Source organism: Telopea speciosissima, chromosome 1 (genome assembly GCF_018873765.1).
Source record: "Telopea speciosissima isolate NSW1024214 ecotype Mountain lineage chromosome 1, Tspe_v1, whole genome shotgun sequence".
Classification (NCBI taxonomy): domain Eukaryota; kingdom Viridiplantae; phylum Streptophyta; class Magnoliopsida; order Proteales; family Proteaceae; genus Telopea; species Telopea speciosissima.
Genome location: NC_057916.1, coordinates 15,554,011 through 15,568,788, shown reverse-complemented (window position 1 = coordinate 15,568,788; position 14,778 = coordinate 15,554,011).

Here is a 14,778-nt window from a genome sequence, read left to right as displayed (position 1 = left end):
TCAAATTCAAAGGTCTCTAGAGCTGAACGAAGACAAAGACCAAAGTCATTTATTGGAATAAAAACTTTCGTGTTCTCTCTACCATAGAAAAGGAAGTGATCGACAACCATAATCACATAAGGTAATAATTACAATAGTTTTTTTTTTTTAAGGTTTTGAAAATTTTCACTTCCCTTTCCTTTAATTTCCCTTGCAACCAAACACAGCGATAAGTGTAAGAACCTTTTTCCAATTTTTTTTTTTTATAATACATATTTTGGTAGTTCCATCATCCTAAGTCAAAATTTATCCAAAAAAAAAAAAAAAATCATCCTAAGTCAATACTCAAAACTGTTTTTTTTTTTTTTTAGTATATATAATCAAAACTGTTCACTAAAAGGATCTCTGTCTTAGTTATTAGCATTCCCTACTTGGATGGGAGTAACTGAGTAAGTATGATTTCAAGTGGGCCAGACAAGGCTGGGATTTTGAAAAACCCGGGACCAGCCTGATCCCTCTCCCTCAGCCCAAGCCCAGTCTGGCCCGAGGTTGTGCTGGAATATCCTTGGCGTGGGTCGAGATTAATACCACCTCCTATTTCCAGAGATGTTGAAGGAAAAATCCAAAACTGAAATTGGACATCTGGCAGAACGATCAGTCCTTGGAGGAGGTAAGTTCGTAACCTCCATTTAGTTTAAAAATGATAGGCAGTGTCAATTGAATATATGATAAGGCGGAATTATTTTCCTCCACCCATGGAGAAGGAAACACCAATTCAGATCTACTATGGCGCTCTACCCGTAGCGGCGCAGACAAAAGGCGCAGCACAATGACCGCCTTACCCCTGCCTGAACGCCTTGCTGGAACCAGGGTAAGGTGGTCATTGCGCTATATCTTGTGTCTGCTCCGCTCAGGCCACTACAGGCACCGCACCGTAGAAGACCTAAATCCAAAAAATACCCAAGAATCTAAGGTCATTATTATTCTCCCTAATTATTGAGGATCCAAATTACCCTCACTATTTCTAGCACCCATCCTATGATAATAATCGCTATTTTTCTTTTTTGATTAAATTTTTTTTATTTATTTCAAATATTATCTGGGATCTAAGCAGTCCCTAAAATTTTATTAATAAAAACACAAAAAAAGTACATAGGGGACATAAGCCCCCCTTTTTGGGGTAAATTGTTGAACACTAAAGATAAGAGAAATTCAAAAGGTTATTAGCACGCCAATCATAACAAGTTTACTGAGATAGATGGATAGATTTTGAGCCACGTGGAACACTAACGTGGCCTAGCAATAACCTTTTGACAAATGAAGATACTTTGTGTCAGACATTTCCAAACCTTGTGTGTTACCTTAAGCATATCACCTGGTTATGTGTTCAGTTCTTTCCTTTGTGTATTCTTCTTCTTTTCAGATGAATGAGTGCAGTTTTTCTAGACCAGCATGTTCAGAACAAAAAGTTTTATGGGACGACCACCTGTTTTGGCCATTTGGCATAATTGGAGGGAATGAAATGGATAGATACAGCCAAGGTTTCCTGCTCATATGTCAAGTTTCATCAAGTAGAATTTTCTAGGGGTATCAACAGGCCGGGCTGGGCCAAACTTGGCCTAGACCCCAGCCCAACCCTAGGGGTCTTAATCTAAACCCAATGCTTAGCCCGGCCCGCCCTGAATATCTTGGCTCATTGAATCGTGAAACTAACAAAGCCCAATATATATATATATATATTGTAGAAATGTGGTAGAAAATAACTTTATGAAATAGAGCTTCCATGTATTGCATTGGTATATGTAGGGATGAAACAAGGCCAATTTGGGTCGGATTTTTTAAAACCCCAGCCCAACCCTGAGTTCTCTTAGCTCAGCCCAAATCCAACCCGGCCCTAAGACCGGGTTGAGATATCTTACCTCAATCTCAACCCTGTCAAGCTCAGCCCAACCCATCCCTAATTGAACCTGATCTAGCCGTGTTGGCCGGGTTGATCCTGATTGACCCTAATTTTTGTCAGGGCCGGGTTGGCTTTGATTGACCTTAGTTCTATGCATTTAAAAAAATAAAAAAAAAGACAGGCTTGGCATCACATCTTGAACTTATATAGTTTTGCCTCACAATTCTATAGAAAATAAAAACCTATGGTGAAATATTATCTTACAGTTTAACCTCAAAACTTAAAATATTAATTACTTTTGTCAAACTTTCATTCAATAGGAAATTACACTCAAACAAAAACTGTAATAACCTAACATAAGCTGGGCCAGGCTCAGCCCAAAACTTCAATCCTAACCTTGACCCTAATCCTGGGTCTGAAAATTTCAACTCTAATCCACTCTCATGTTGAAAAATCCAGCCCCAGACTTAGGGTGGGCTCGGGCCGACTGGGTCAAACTTACACCCCTAAGTAATTGGACTATATACATTCCCTCTCCAAAACAAAATCTAGGAATTTTCACCATTGTTCATAGGATCCAGATCCTCTACTTTCGAGCTGCCCCTATTTTTGTGTTTCCTAGACAAAGCAAGGTGGTAAAGACCGCCTAACCCCTGCTTGGACAAGACGCTCAGGCAAGGATAGGGCAGTCTTTTCGTCGCCTTCCTGTGTCTGGGCGTACGCCGCACTACGGGCAGCTCGGCAGTAGAAGGTCCACTTAGAAGTTCCTGCTCTGTAAGATAGCAGGGTTTACAATGGGGGTAGGGGTGTCAACGGGCCGGTTTGAGCCGGTTTCGGTTCGGGCTTTTCGGTTTCGGTGTGACTTTTATAGAAACCGAAACCAAACCATTAAGAAATGTTCGGTTTCGGTGCGGTTTGGTTTCGTGTCGGTTTCGATTTATGATAACGGGTTGATATCGGTTTGGATTCGATTTGCTACCGGTTTTATATAACTAGTAAGGTCCGGTTAGTGCTAATTTTTCTTCTCTTTCTCTTATAAGTACATAAAATATTTCAAATACAATGCGTCTTTGTATCCTATGTCCTATGTCCTATGGATACAATTGATTGGGTAATCACTAACAAAGGATATGAGATAAAGTGAGAAACTATCACAACACATTTAGGGGGCAATGGGGCATTAGGCATTTACTAATTTACTCATTTATCGGGTTAGATCGGTTCGGTTTGGGTTCGGGCCTAACGGTTCGGACTATCGGTGCACTGTCGGGCTAGCCCAAACCAAACCAAACTGTTTGCCTCTCTGGATCCACAAACCGAATCCGAATCATTAAAAGTTTGATCCGATGTAATCCGGGCTCGTTCGGACTGATTCGGACCGGTTTCATCGGTTCGGATTGGGTATTGACACCCCTAAATGGGGGGAGAGGGGGACAGCCACCAAACAGACGACAAACAAAGAAGAGATCGCCCCCTCTCACTAGAATATGGGCATCTCACATCAGTAACATTTTGATTCAAATTTTCCCACTGTATACGGCAATAAGTCCAATCCAACAATACTGAGAATGCTAGTCTGTTTTTGGCCACGTGATGCTTGTACCTGTTTAGTATTCCTAAGCTTGCCATGTAACAGATTCGGTGACTTATTCAGCCAAGCCTTGTGGGACTGCAGGGCCCATCCTTCCTATCCTTTCTGGAGTACGTAATGCCATAATTACCTGTTTGATACTGTTTCTGATTTTTTTGGGTCCAAACATGTGCTTTCAAGGCCCCATTTGCGCAATTAATGAGTACCAATTAGTCTAAAATTGTCTGCGAAGGGATGGGATCATGGGAGAGAGGCTAGGTTGGGATTCTCATCTTTTCCCCATTTTCTATAAATTGAAACAAACCAAAGCAGTCATTGGCGCTTTCTGAAAATGTTTAGCATTTGGAAAATGAAAGCTTCTCTCTGTTTACTGTCCCCTCACTTTTATCAGAAGAATGCCATGTAAGTCCAAGGGAGTCAAACAAAAAAGAGATAGGTCCACATCCATCCATGTGACTTATCACGGAATGGAAGACACGTAGAGTCGGGGAAGGGAAGGGGTGGGGGTCATGGGTTTGGATCTGCAGAGAGTGGAGATAAGGATGAATTTCCCTCTCCGTAACTCAATTATCCATGAAAGAGAAGAACCGACTTAGTATTGAGTTATTATTGATTGCATGGGTCAGCCCTTCTACTCCGGGATGTAAAAATGTGACAGCTTTCTATGCATTCAAGGTGCTTCTGTTATTGCCTCAGTGAAGAGGAATGCTTTTGTGCTCCACAAAGATACAAATCCTTCAAAATGCCTAATGGTTTTACTTTTATACGGTTGGGATTTAAGAGGCCCTGGTCAAAATTGAACCTAACCGAACCGACTGAATGGCACGATGAAAACCCTAAGAGGCTGGTTTTTATTATCTTTTTTTTTCATATTTATTTGTAACACTGAAACTGAACCGGATCGAATTCGGTCTCAGGCCAAAATAACTCAAGCAAACCGATAAGACTCGGACCAAATCAGAATAAAACTTATATCAATTAACTTCGAACTTCAGCTTAACGGTTTTGGGTTTAGGCTTAGACCAATTCAAAGCCAAAACTGATTCAACCCTATCGAAACTAAACCCACTCATTGACACCCTTGATGTACCACACCATAGAAGACAAAGCCCATAGCCTGTCTTAGTCTCTTATTTGTCTTTTTTTTGATAAAGTTAGTCTCTTATTTATTGTTAACAAATTTTTTGTCTTTGTCAACTGACAATAATGTACGATTTTGATGCTGTTTCCGTGTGATGACCTTTTCCTTGTGGAACCCAGATCCTCCATTGCCGAGTTATCTGGTACGACCGTCTGTTCAGACATGGGACTAAGTGCAATTATCGTTTTATTTCTACTCAGGCAAGGCATTTAGGCAGGGGTACGAAGGATATTGTGCACAGCCCCGTGTCAGGGCAGCACCGTCCTATCGGGCAGCTCTACAGTAGAGGATCCAAATTCCATCACAAGTATGTTGTGGTCCTTCAAGCCAGCTCAATTGTAAACCCTATTGAATCATGATTTTATTCACCGTACCATTTAACCCCAAGGGGCAGTAGTGCAGTTGGCAAGGGACAAGGTCCAAGGAAGCTGAAGGTTTTGAATTCGACTCCGTCTCCCCCTATGGATCACCCAGTTGAGAGGAAACTCCTTGGTGAACATGGAGGCTCTAGTATCTTCTCGATTCGTGTGTGTTGCGATGCGGAGTCCAAGGAAGTTGAAGGTTTTGAGTTCGACTCCCGTCTACCCACCTCCCCTCCACCAAAAAAAAAAAAAAAAACCCTACCAATTTACGTAACCAAGCCTTGGCTATTTGATGAAAAGTAATTAAGAGAAGTCAAAAATCAATAATTGAGTTCTTTTCAATAACAATAGGTAATTTTTCAAGTTATTGTTGAAAGATAATGCTTATAAAATAGCCATTGTTGTTGAAACATAGTGGATTGATTCTGAATAATTAGCACAACCGCATTGGAATCACTTTCTATCCAAAAACGAGATAAATCTATAGTCGTTGCCATCTATCTGACTACCAAAGAATAGAGCTTCAAATTCTACAAAGAAATTTTGAACCGATACAACCATTGTTTTAGAAAACGAATCAAAATCGGCTGAATTGATGGATTCAACTCGACTCAAAATTGACTGGACCTATTCCAATGAATCTTGATTCCATATGTAGTCTAATTGAGTTAGGCTGAGTCCAGTCGAATAAGGATATATGATTTCAGCCGAGTCCAACTAACCGATTCTGATCAATTTTAGAATAATTTGAATAAGAAACTCCAAACCCGATGCCGAGTTTTTAAAGTTCAAAAAAATCAAGAAGAGTCATGGCGTGTGATTTGGGGAATATACAAGTGATGTTGATATACACACCAATGGCACAAATTTCGTGTTCCTTGTGTATTTTTGACTTTGACAATGCATAGTATCCACCGTACCAATCTCTCTCTTGCTATCCTTTTTTCAAATTAATTGGGAAGAATTTGTAGCCACGCGCATGACTAGACTTCTCTCTCTCTCTCTCTCTCTCTCTCTAACAACTTCCTCTTTGTTGTTTGTGTTGGAGTCTTTGCCTTATCATGAAGTACTTCTTTTTCTGGTATGTGATTTGTCATCCACGGAGAAGCATAAAAAAAACAAAAAAATAAATACCAAATCCTTCTTTCTTGTAGGAAGATAAGATACTCACATTCTTTTATAATATAGTTAGATGGGAGCCCATTTGTTAATGACTTAAGGTAAGTCATGCATAATCGAGTTGTTAAAAAGATATAGAAGATTAATTATCTTGATCATTATATTGATTAGTTCCTCTTGTATTCTTTTTTTCTCTTATCTATAATGTCAGATGCCAGATTGGCCTCATATATATCTATATAAAGCGGCTTCACCAATAATCCTTTTTTTTTTTTGGTAAACACCAATAATAGTATCTTGACAATTCTTAATTGTGCAATTAAGAAACCTCACTCATATTATTGGGATTCGAACAATTCCCATTGTTAAAATATTAGGGTCTGATTTTTGTGGACAATCTTGTATGTTCACAGCCAGTAATGTTCATCCACGTATTGTGGGAATTCAAGTAGAATTCATGGTTAAAAATTAGCCATTAAAGAGAGAGTGTCCAAGTTCTTAAGGACTTCATCGAAATATTCACATCAATTGTGGAATCGGTTGTGAAAATTCAACAATCTTCGTCTACACGTGTGCTCGTGTGGGGACTGAGATCAAGAGATTTTCTTCATCCTCATAGATGTGCTCTGATACCACTTGAGTATGCACGTGTAGATAATGGGTTGTATGTGGCGGACATCATCTGCACTTTAATTTTGATCTGATGGCCTAATTTTAATCTGGAAGTGATTGTTGTAAACGGTTACAACAACTGATTGACAGTAATATTATTACCGTTGTGTATTTTAAACGGATTAGATCATACGGTTATGATCTAACAATTCAGACTCAAACGTGAACGAATGTAAATGTTGTGAACAGGATCCACCTATTTTTAAATACCCAGATTGTCTCAAACCAAAAGACATACCCAAAAACGTTTCTCTCTCTTTCTTTTATATTTTCTTTGTGTTGATATTGCAGAAGCCAAATTTTCTGTTATTGACATTTCTGCTTTTTTTAAAAGCTTTCTGACACTTTTCTTGATTCCGTATGTGTAATCCGTAGTCAATATAATCAACAAGTAATTGGACTTCATTGTATCTTGAGTAACCTATTTGCATCTTGATAGTAGAGACGAATTACGTCTTAAGGAAAGCGACTTTGTAACATGCCTTAAAGACTTGAAATCTTTTTTTTTATTTTTTATTTTTTATCTCCACTAATTAAGACTCACATAAAAACTTACATCCAATGCGAGATCGATTACTTTGTTATAGAACCCAATACATGCATGCATGGTTCTGAATCTCGGATCGGATCGGTCGATATTGGCTGGATCGGATTGGTATCGATCGAGGCCGATCCCGAGATTAGACCAATACAACAAGGTTTGACTGGATCATTCCCTAGATTGGCCAATCCGACTTATTATTTTTTGAGTTTTTCAAAGTTAATAAGTTTTTTGTTTATTTTATATATTATCTTGACCGATACCAACCGATATTGACCGATCTGATCCGATCCCGAGATCAAAACACCCACCAATTTTAACAGATACATGACCCGATCCATAAAAAAAACGATTTTGGGGGGTTTTTTGACTAATCCTAGCCAGTTTGTATTGATCCGATTCCGATCCAAAAATGTTTTGGCAATGACCGATACCGAGTCCGATACTTGGATTTTGAACCTTGCATGCATGACGACCATGCACAAACTTATATTATTAAATAATTGTTTATTAGAAATATTTTAATGAGGGACGGGTTTAGAACAATCTGTCATTGGCGTGCTTAGGTCCATCACCTTTGATTGGTCCCATTAGAACATGCATATGCACATGGCTCAACTACTTAATCATTGGTCTTTAAATTGTCGATAATATTTTGAATCAGAGATCGATATGAAAGTACTGAAGCACAAAATGATTTTAAAATAATCTTCTTACCAACATTTAAAATGCATTGGAAAAATCCGGATCGAACCGAATCAATCCTTATCGGATTGTTTTGGATCGGAGTATGATGGGATCAGTTGAAAAGCGATCTGACCAATATCTAGATCGAAACTTAATCGACTGAAAGTGATAAAAAAAAAAAAAAATCATTGAACATGTGATTATGAACAAGTGAATTGATTATCCATTGATTTCAATATTACTGAGAACATTTCTGCTTATAGAGAGAATTGTTACAATTCAATTAGTATGAATAAGAAAATTGATTTCTAACAATGCTTCCATTGATTTCCTTGTACACCATACAAATTAGTAAAACATTTAAATAAATTATTCGATGCTAAGATTCATTTTATAATTTCAATATTAGTTATCTTCTCACTTATTAGTTATCCATTGATTTCAATATTAGTTATCTTTCTTTTACAATGTGTTCCCCTTTATTCCGATTACAAAATGAACCATCAAATCAATTTTCTTATTCCTTGTTTACTTGTTTGATTTAGGGAAGATGATTTAAATTATTTTTACCGAATCTTTCTTCATAATAGATTATTAATATAAGATTTCATTGTGATTCAAGCAAAAAAAAAAAACAAATTGATTAAAATCATTAACCTGATATTGAAAAATCAAAATAAACCAAATTCGTACTGGACCAAAATCGAAACTAACTGGAAACCGAAGTTCCTTAATGATTTGGTTTTGATCTCTCTCATTTTCAGATCGAAATGATTCAGAACGATCGAAACCGGACCGAACCAACTGTTTGAAAACCCTACTAAAAATTACTAATTATTTAACTTTTGGTGCCCTCCTCCCACACTAATATTATGTAAAAATAATTTTATCCGAGCAACTAGTCGGGTTTGGGTTGACTAAGGAAACACTTAATCCCAAATCTGAGATATTCATTAATCAAGTCCAAAGAACCGGAACCGGTAGCCGTAGATTTTGTTTCAAGAATCATTTTGGTTTTCTCCTAAAAGTTTGCATGACATTTGAAACATAAAGAACCTTTTATTAGTAATGTTTGTACAGTGAGACGTTTGTTTATAGGACTAAGTTTTCCTCCACCTATAGAGGACGGTTCACCCATCATCCTATGGTTCACAAATCCCTCATAAGGTTTTGATATGTTCCAAAATACCCTCTCGATACCTTTTCTCGTCCTCTCCTACCTTGCGATGAATCCATTCACTGTGGGTGGAGGGAAACTCAATCCTTTTTTATATGTCAAGTTTCAGCTAATCTGACTCACACATGCAACAAAACAAAGTATTTTTATTTGCTCCATTTCCCCAAATTCATCTAACAGGGGATGGACAGGGGTAGGGTGGTCATTTCTGCCCCCCTTTATTAGAGGAACTTGAGGAAATGGACCTGCCCAGAAAATAGAGTAGATAAAGGTCTCAAAACAAAACATTGACGAGTTGAGGACTAGGGTGAAGGTGCACGGACTATTGAGAGTGTTCATGCTTACCAAGGTTCAATACATGGAGAAAACAACTGCCTAGTGTAGTTGTTAGAGAATGGAGCATAAAAGCCCACCCTACTAGGAGATCTCCTGTTCAAGCCTCAAGAGATATAGTTCCACCCCCCCCCCAATGGAATAAGGTAGCGTATGTACCCACAAAATATGTCTAATATATAATTAATTCAAATATTTTTTAGATATCCAACTGTCAATACCTTAGTTAGTAAATACGTGTATAATATGCATATTATATGCGTACCCAAATTCTTAAACGTATAATACTCCCATCCCTGTATTTTCCCATATTTTCATAAAAAAATGCATTTTTTTAATCGATTGAGTATTATACTCATATAATACACGTATTATACTCATATAATACACGTATTATACTCATATAATACACGTATTATACGATTTATATGTTTTTTTTTTTTAAAAAAAAAAAAAACCCAAAAGATTAGAATTTAGGAAAACGATTTCACTTTCCCTTTCGTCCCTTTCGATTTGCGTTGAACATCCAACCGTAGCAGGCAACAGTAGCCGCCCTCCATCTCCAATCATCCTCCCCATCTCCGTTCAACAAAGCTTCGTCGGCGACGTTTCTCCTTCTTCCACTGTTGTTCAATTAGTATCCTTTTCTTTAGTTCCTATTGTTTGCTAATCAAACCAAAAATCACAAAGTTCAAAGACCAAGAACTGAAGCTCTGCAATGCTTTGGGCAGCTCAAGATCTCTAATCCTCAGCTCTGTGAAGATTGCAGAAAGGTCGGTGGAGAAGAGAAATTTAATTTTTGGGAAAACAAAGAAAGAGAGAGGGAGAGAGAGTGTGTTCGGACACTTTTTGTGTTTTTGGATCTTTTTCTACTTTAGCTTGTCATATGTGCGAGGTTTTATTGACGATAGGGATGGATTTGGTTATTTCTTTGGGACTCACAACGCCGCACTTAAGTCTTGTACTCTCCTCTTGTTTCTCTGGTCTTTGAACTTTGATGGTGGTAGTGAAGCAAATGAATCTGGAATGATATTGGCGAGAACGGCTCAATCTCTATTCTATTTTATTCTTGTTTTTCTGTCTCTTGTAGCTAATGTGTACAGTGGAGATCCATATCTGGAACTCTCCCTCTTGTCTTGTGTTGGTTAATTAGTGGGAACTCACCCCGCTTCATAAGAACACATCTGGTTATCTCATTGTAGATAGAAAGAAATGTAATGTTGGAAGAATGATTTACTGATAAGGTAATCAACTTGCTCATCTCATTTTCAGACAATCTACATTCATTTCTTATAGATTATTGATATTTTGGAATGTTAAATGATAATCTTAGAGATGTTATATAGCATATTATATTATTGTGTTTATTTTAGTTCATAAAATCATGATATTATTTTGTTTATTAGGTGGTGAATGCATGTTATATAATGAATATATGTCCCTTTTTTTAAAAGTATTATTGCCGTCTATGTCGTATTATACCCGTATTAAATGCATATCGTATTATTACCGTATGCGTTTTATGAAGCTGGGTTTTTGAAAAGTATTATTATCGTCTAGTCCGTTTAATTGCCGTACATATCCATTCCCTTTCAATTGCCGTTCCCGAACTTACTAACTAAGGTCAATACTACCATATCACCTTTCTACATGGCATAAGTACATACACAATCAAGAGATACTACTCTAAGCTCCGTAGACTATTATTTCAGTGCCACTTTGGTAGTGCATCAGCTTATGAGAAATATTTTAAGTAACATACTTAATTTTTTTTTCTATTAATTTGTAATTTTTAAACTACTAGAACTCCAATAATTTTTATAACATAGTGTGTGCCATTGAATACGTCATTAATTAAAAAACGGGAGCTTAATTCCTAAATGTTCGCGTGGTAAGAACCTTTCTTACACACTCACTTTAAAATGGCAGTCACTACCATTTGGCAAACAAAATGAGATCCAGATTTTGTGGATAGATAGGCCCTAGTCCGTTACTCACATATCAAGTTTTAATGGCGATGGACATTCAAAGGGGGGAAGAGAGAGAGTGGGTGCTAGTTTGTGGTATACGGGTGGTGTACCCAGCCTTTTCCTTGGATTAAATTAAGCTCTAGAATTTAAAATGTGATTAATTTGGACTATGACATCATTATCCATCGTCAGAATAGGCTTATTATTACGGACTAACGGGAAGAAGTGCAGCTGACAAAATTGGCAGTTGGACTTCTTCTCATAAGTTCGGTAATACTTATCAAATGTTCTTATGGCAATATTTAAAGTGAATCGTATAAGAGAGGTTCCTACTTGGGGGTGTAATTTTTTTTTTCTAAAAAATTAATAATCATTATTTAAACCTTAAATTCAATAAAATATTCAAGATAGTGTCATAGTATATATTTGGGTTAAATACGTGTACCCCCTGTAATGCACCCAATATTCCTGGTACCCCCTAAGTAGGGGTGTAAATGAATATCCGTGTCCGTGTCCGTGTTCGTTTAGCACTATCCGAATCCGTTTGAAAGCTAAACGGATGCGGATATGGATAGGTTATAGCTATCTGCCTATCTGAAAAGCTATATTTACATGTAAACGGATAAAATATCTGATCCGTATTCGTGTCCGTATCCGCTTAGCTCTATCCGAATCCGTCTGATAGCTAATCGGATGCGGATGTAGATATAGCACTATCCGAGTCGAATCCGATCCGTTTACAGCCCTACCCCTAAGCTTCTGATAAGTCCACGTAGCACCCCTCAATATTCCACGTACCACTCCTGCTTTACCCCCCTAATGCCATTTAAGTCCACACTAGGTATTAAATGCTAAAAGATGACCAAACTACCCTTTCTTCTATCTTTTCTAAAATTTGAATAGACCTAATTGCCCTGACCTATTTGCTAAAATTTAAAAAGACCAAAATGCCCTCATCTTCCTCAAATCATCATCTTCTTTTACATACCCACCACCACCGCCACCCCCTCCACTACCATCCCATCGTGAAGCCCCACTTCGTAGATTGTTCGCATCGGCGATTTTATTCGAAAGCTGAAAATGGGCGGAAAGGTTTATCTTCGTCGTCTGGTTACGATCGATCAATAGAAGATGATCGTGAGGTTTCCAGATCGTTGAGGAAGCGTTTTGATCATGATTTTGATGGTTTTGAGAGGAGGAAGAGCTTTGACCGTTATCGGAATTGCGGTGATAGGGGTATTTCACTTTCTTCACCTCGGACTTTCTATAGTGGTGAGAGGATTCATCGGTCGGAGAGCTTTTGTGGCTCTAGGCGGGAGTTCCCCAAGGGGTTTAGGTCAGAGAGGGACCGTTCACGGCGAGAAGAGAGTGTTTCATCGTGGCGGAGGTTCGTGGGAAGCAAGGATGTTGACGAAGATGCTAGGTTTAATGTCGACACTGGGAGGGGAAGAAGAGTTGTTTCTGAGGAAGGAGGGAATGTAAGATCGCCGCAGGGTTCGAGAGATGTTCTGAAGTCGTCTCCTTGTTCGAAGGATTCTGAAGGGGAGCAGTCTAAGAGTACTAAGGTGAAGAAGAATGAAGAAGTGCACAAAGAGAGTGGAAGCAGCAGTGAGATGGAAGAAGGGGAACTACAACCCGAAGACGAAGCTACACCTGCACCTGAAGGGGAAGCCAAACCTAAACACAAACCCAAGCCTGAACATGAAGAACTTGAAGTTGAAGCTGAAGCTAAACCTGAATCTGAACCCAACCAAAATGCTGAAGCTCCAGGAGTGTGCACTGAGAATTGCAAGGAATTGGAGAGTGTGCATGCCATCAAGTCAGAGATGGATTTGGAGAAAGGAGGGGAATCTTCAGCTGAACAGAAGATAGAGCTCAAGGGTAAAGATAATTGTGATGGAACCCGGGAGGATGGGACACGAGAGCCTGTGACAGATGTGGTTAGGGAGATTGATGAGGTTCCAGAACGTCTAGAGAACTCTGAAAATGAATTGAGTACAAGCAAAGAAGCAACAATGGCAGATAATGTAGGTAGAGAAGGAGAAAATGCAAGAGAAGATTGTGAGTCTGTAGGCCCTTGTGTCCGTACGCCAGAAGACCACGGTAGAGACGAAGCAACCAAGGACGAGGATGCTGAGAAACCATTGCCTTTGGAGGAGGAGCGGAAAGAGGGCAAAGTTATTGATTTGGAAACTGATGTGAAGGACATCGATTTGCTCAATTCGAATAAGGAAGTTGCAAAAGGTTTATCTTCGTAGTCTGGTTTATCTTCACCGTGGGATGGTGATGGTGTTAATGGTGGGTGGTGGTGGTGGGTATGTAAAAGAAGATGAAGGTGATGGTGTTAATGGTGAGTGGTGGTAGTGGATATGTTAAAGAAGATGATGATTTAGGGATGATGAGGGCATTTTGTTCTTTTCAAATTTTAGTAAATAGGTCAGGGCAATTAGGTCTTTTTAAATTTTAGAAAAGATAGAAGAAAGAATAGTTTGATCATTTTTTAGTATTTAATACCTAATGTGAACTTAACTGGCATTAGAAAGATAAAACAAGGGCGATGCGTGGAATATTGAAAAGAGTTACGTGAACTTATTAGAAACTTAGGGGGTACAAGAAATATTGGGTGCATTACAAAAGATACGCGTATTTATTGGAAAGATTAAATTTGTCACCGACATTAAATTTACAATCAAAGGATCCACACAGCCTAGAAGGCCTAATCTAGTCGGTGACAAATTTAATCATGAATTCAGAAAATTAGGAAACGGGTTCGGGTCAAAAAAATGAGCCCCAGACATCCCCTTACGTTTTCATTGTTCATAGGAATCTCCTACCCAAAACATGTTTGGTTCTGGAATCAGATGAACCCATCTGGAGAAATTGGAAAGTCACAAATGCATTTATTAAAAAAACAAAAACTAGTAAATAATAAGACCCTTTACAGCACGCAACTCTTCTTATGGAGTCATGGGGGAAATAGTATTAAAGAACCTTATCCATTCGAATTCCACGTCAGGAGTTGGGAGCTGTCATGTTCAATTATTCTCGAGGACACGTGGATAGTTGAAGAATTGTAAGTGATGTTGATTTTTGACTTTGGAGAGCCGGTGCTGAATCAGCAGTGAGAAAGAAAGAGAGATAAAAATTGGAAGTGTTGAAGAAATAAGGGAAATTATGGAGAAGATTGAACGAATCAGTGCAAGACACGTGGTGGAGATTGACAGGGGCAAGGGGCAATAAGAAGTGTGACTGTGTGAAGGCCTGTGGGGCGTGGGGTGGGGGAGTAGGAGACTTGGAGGATTAAAA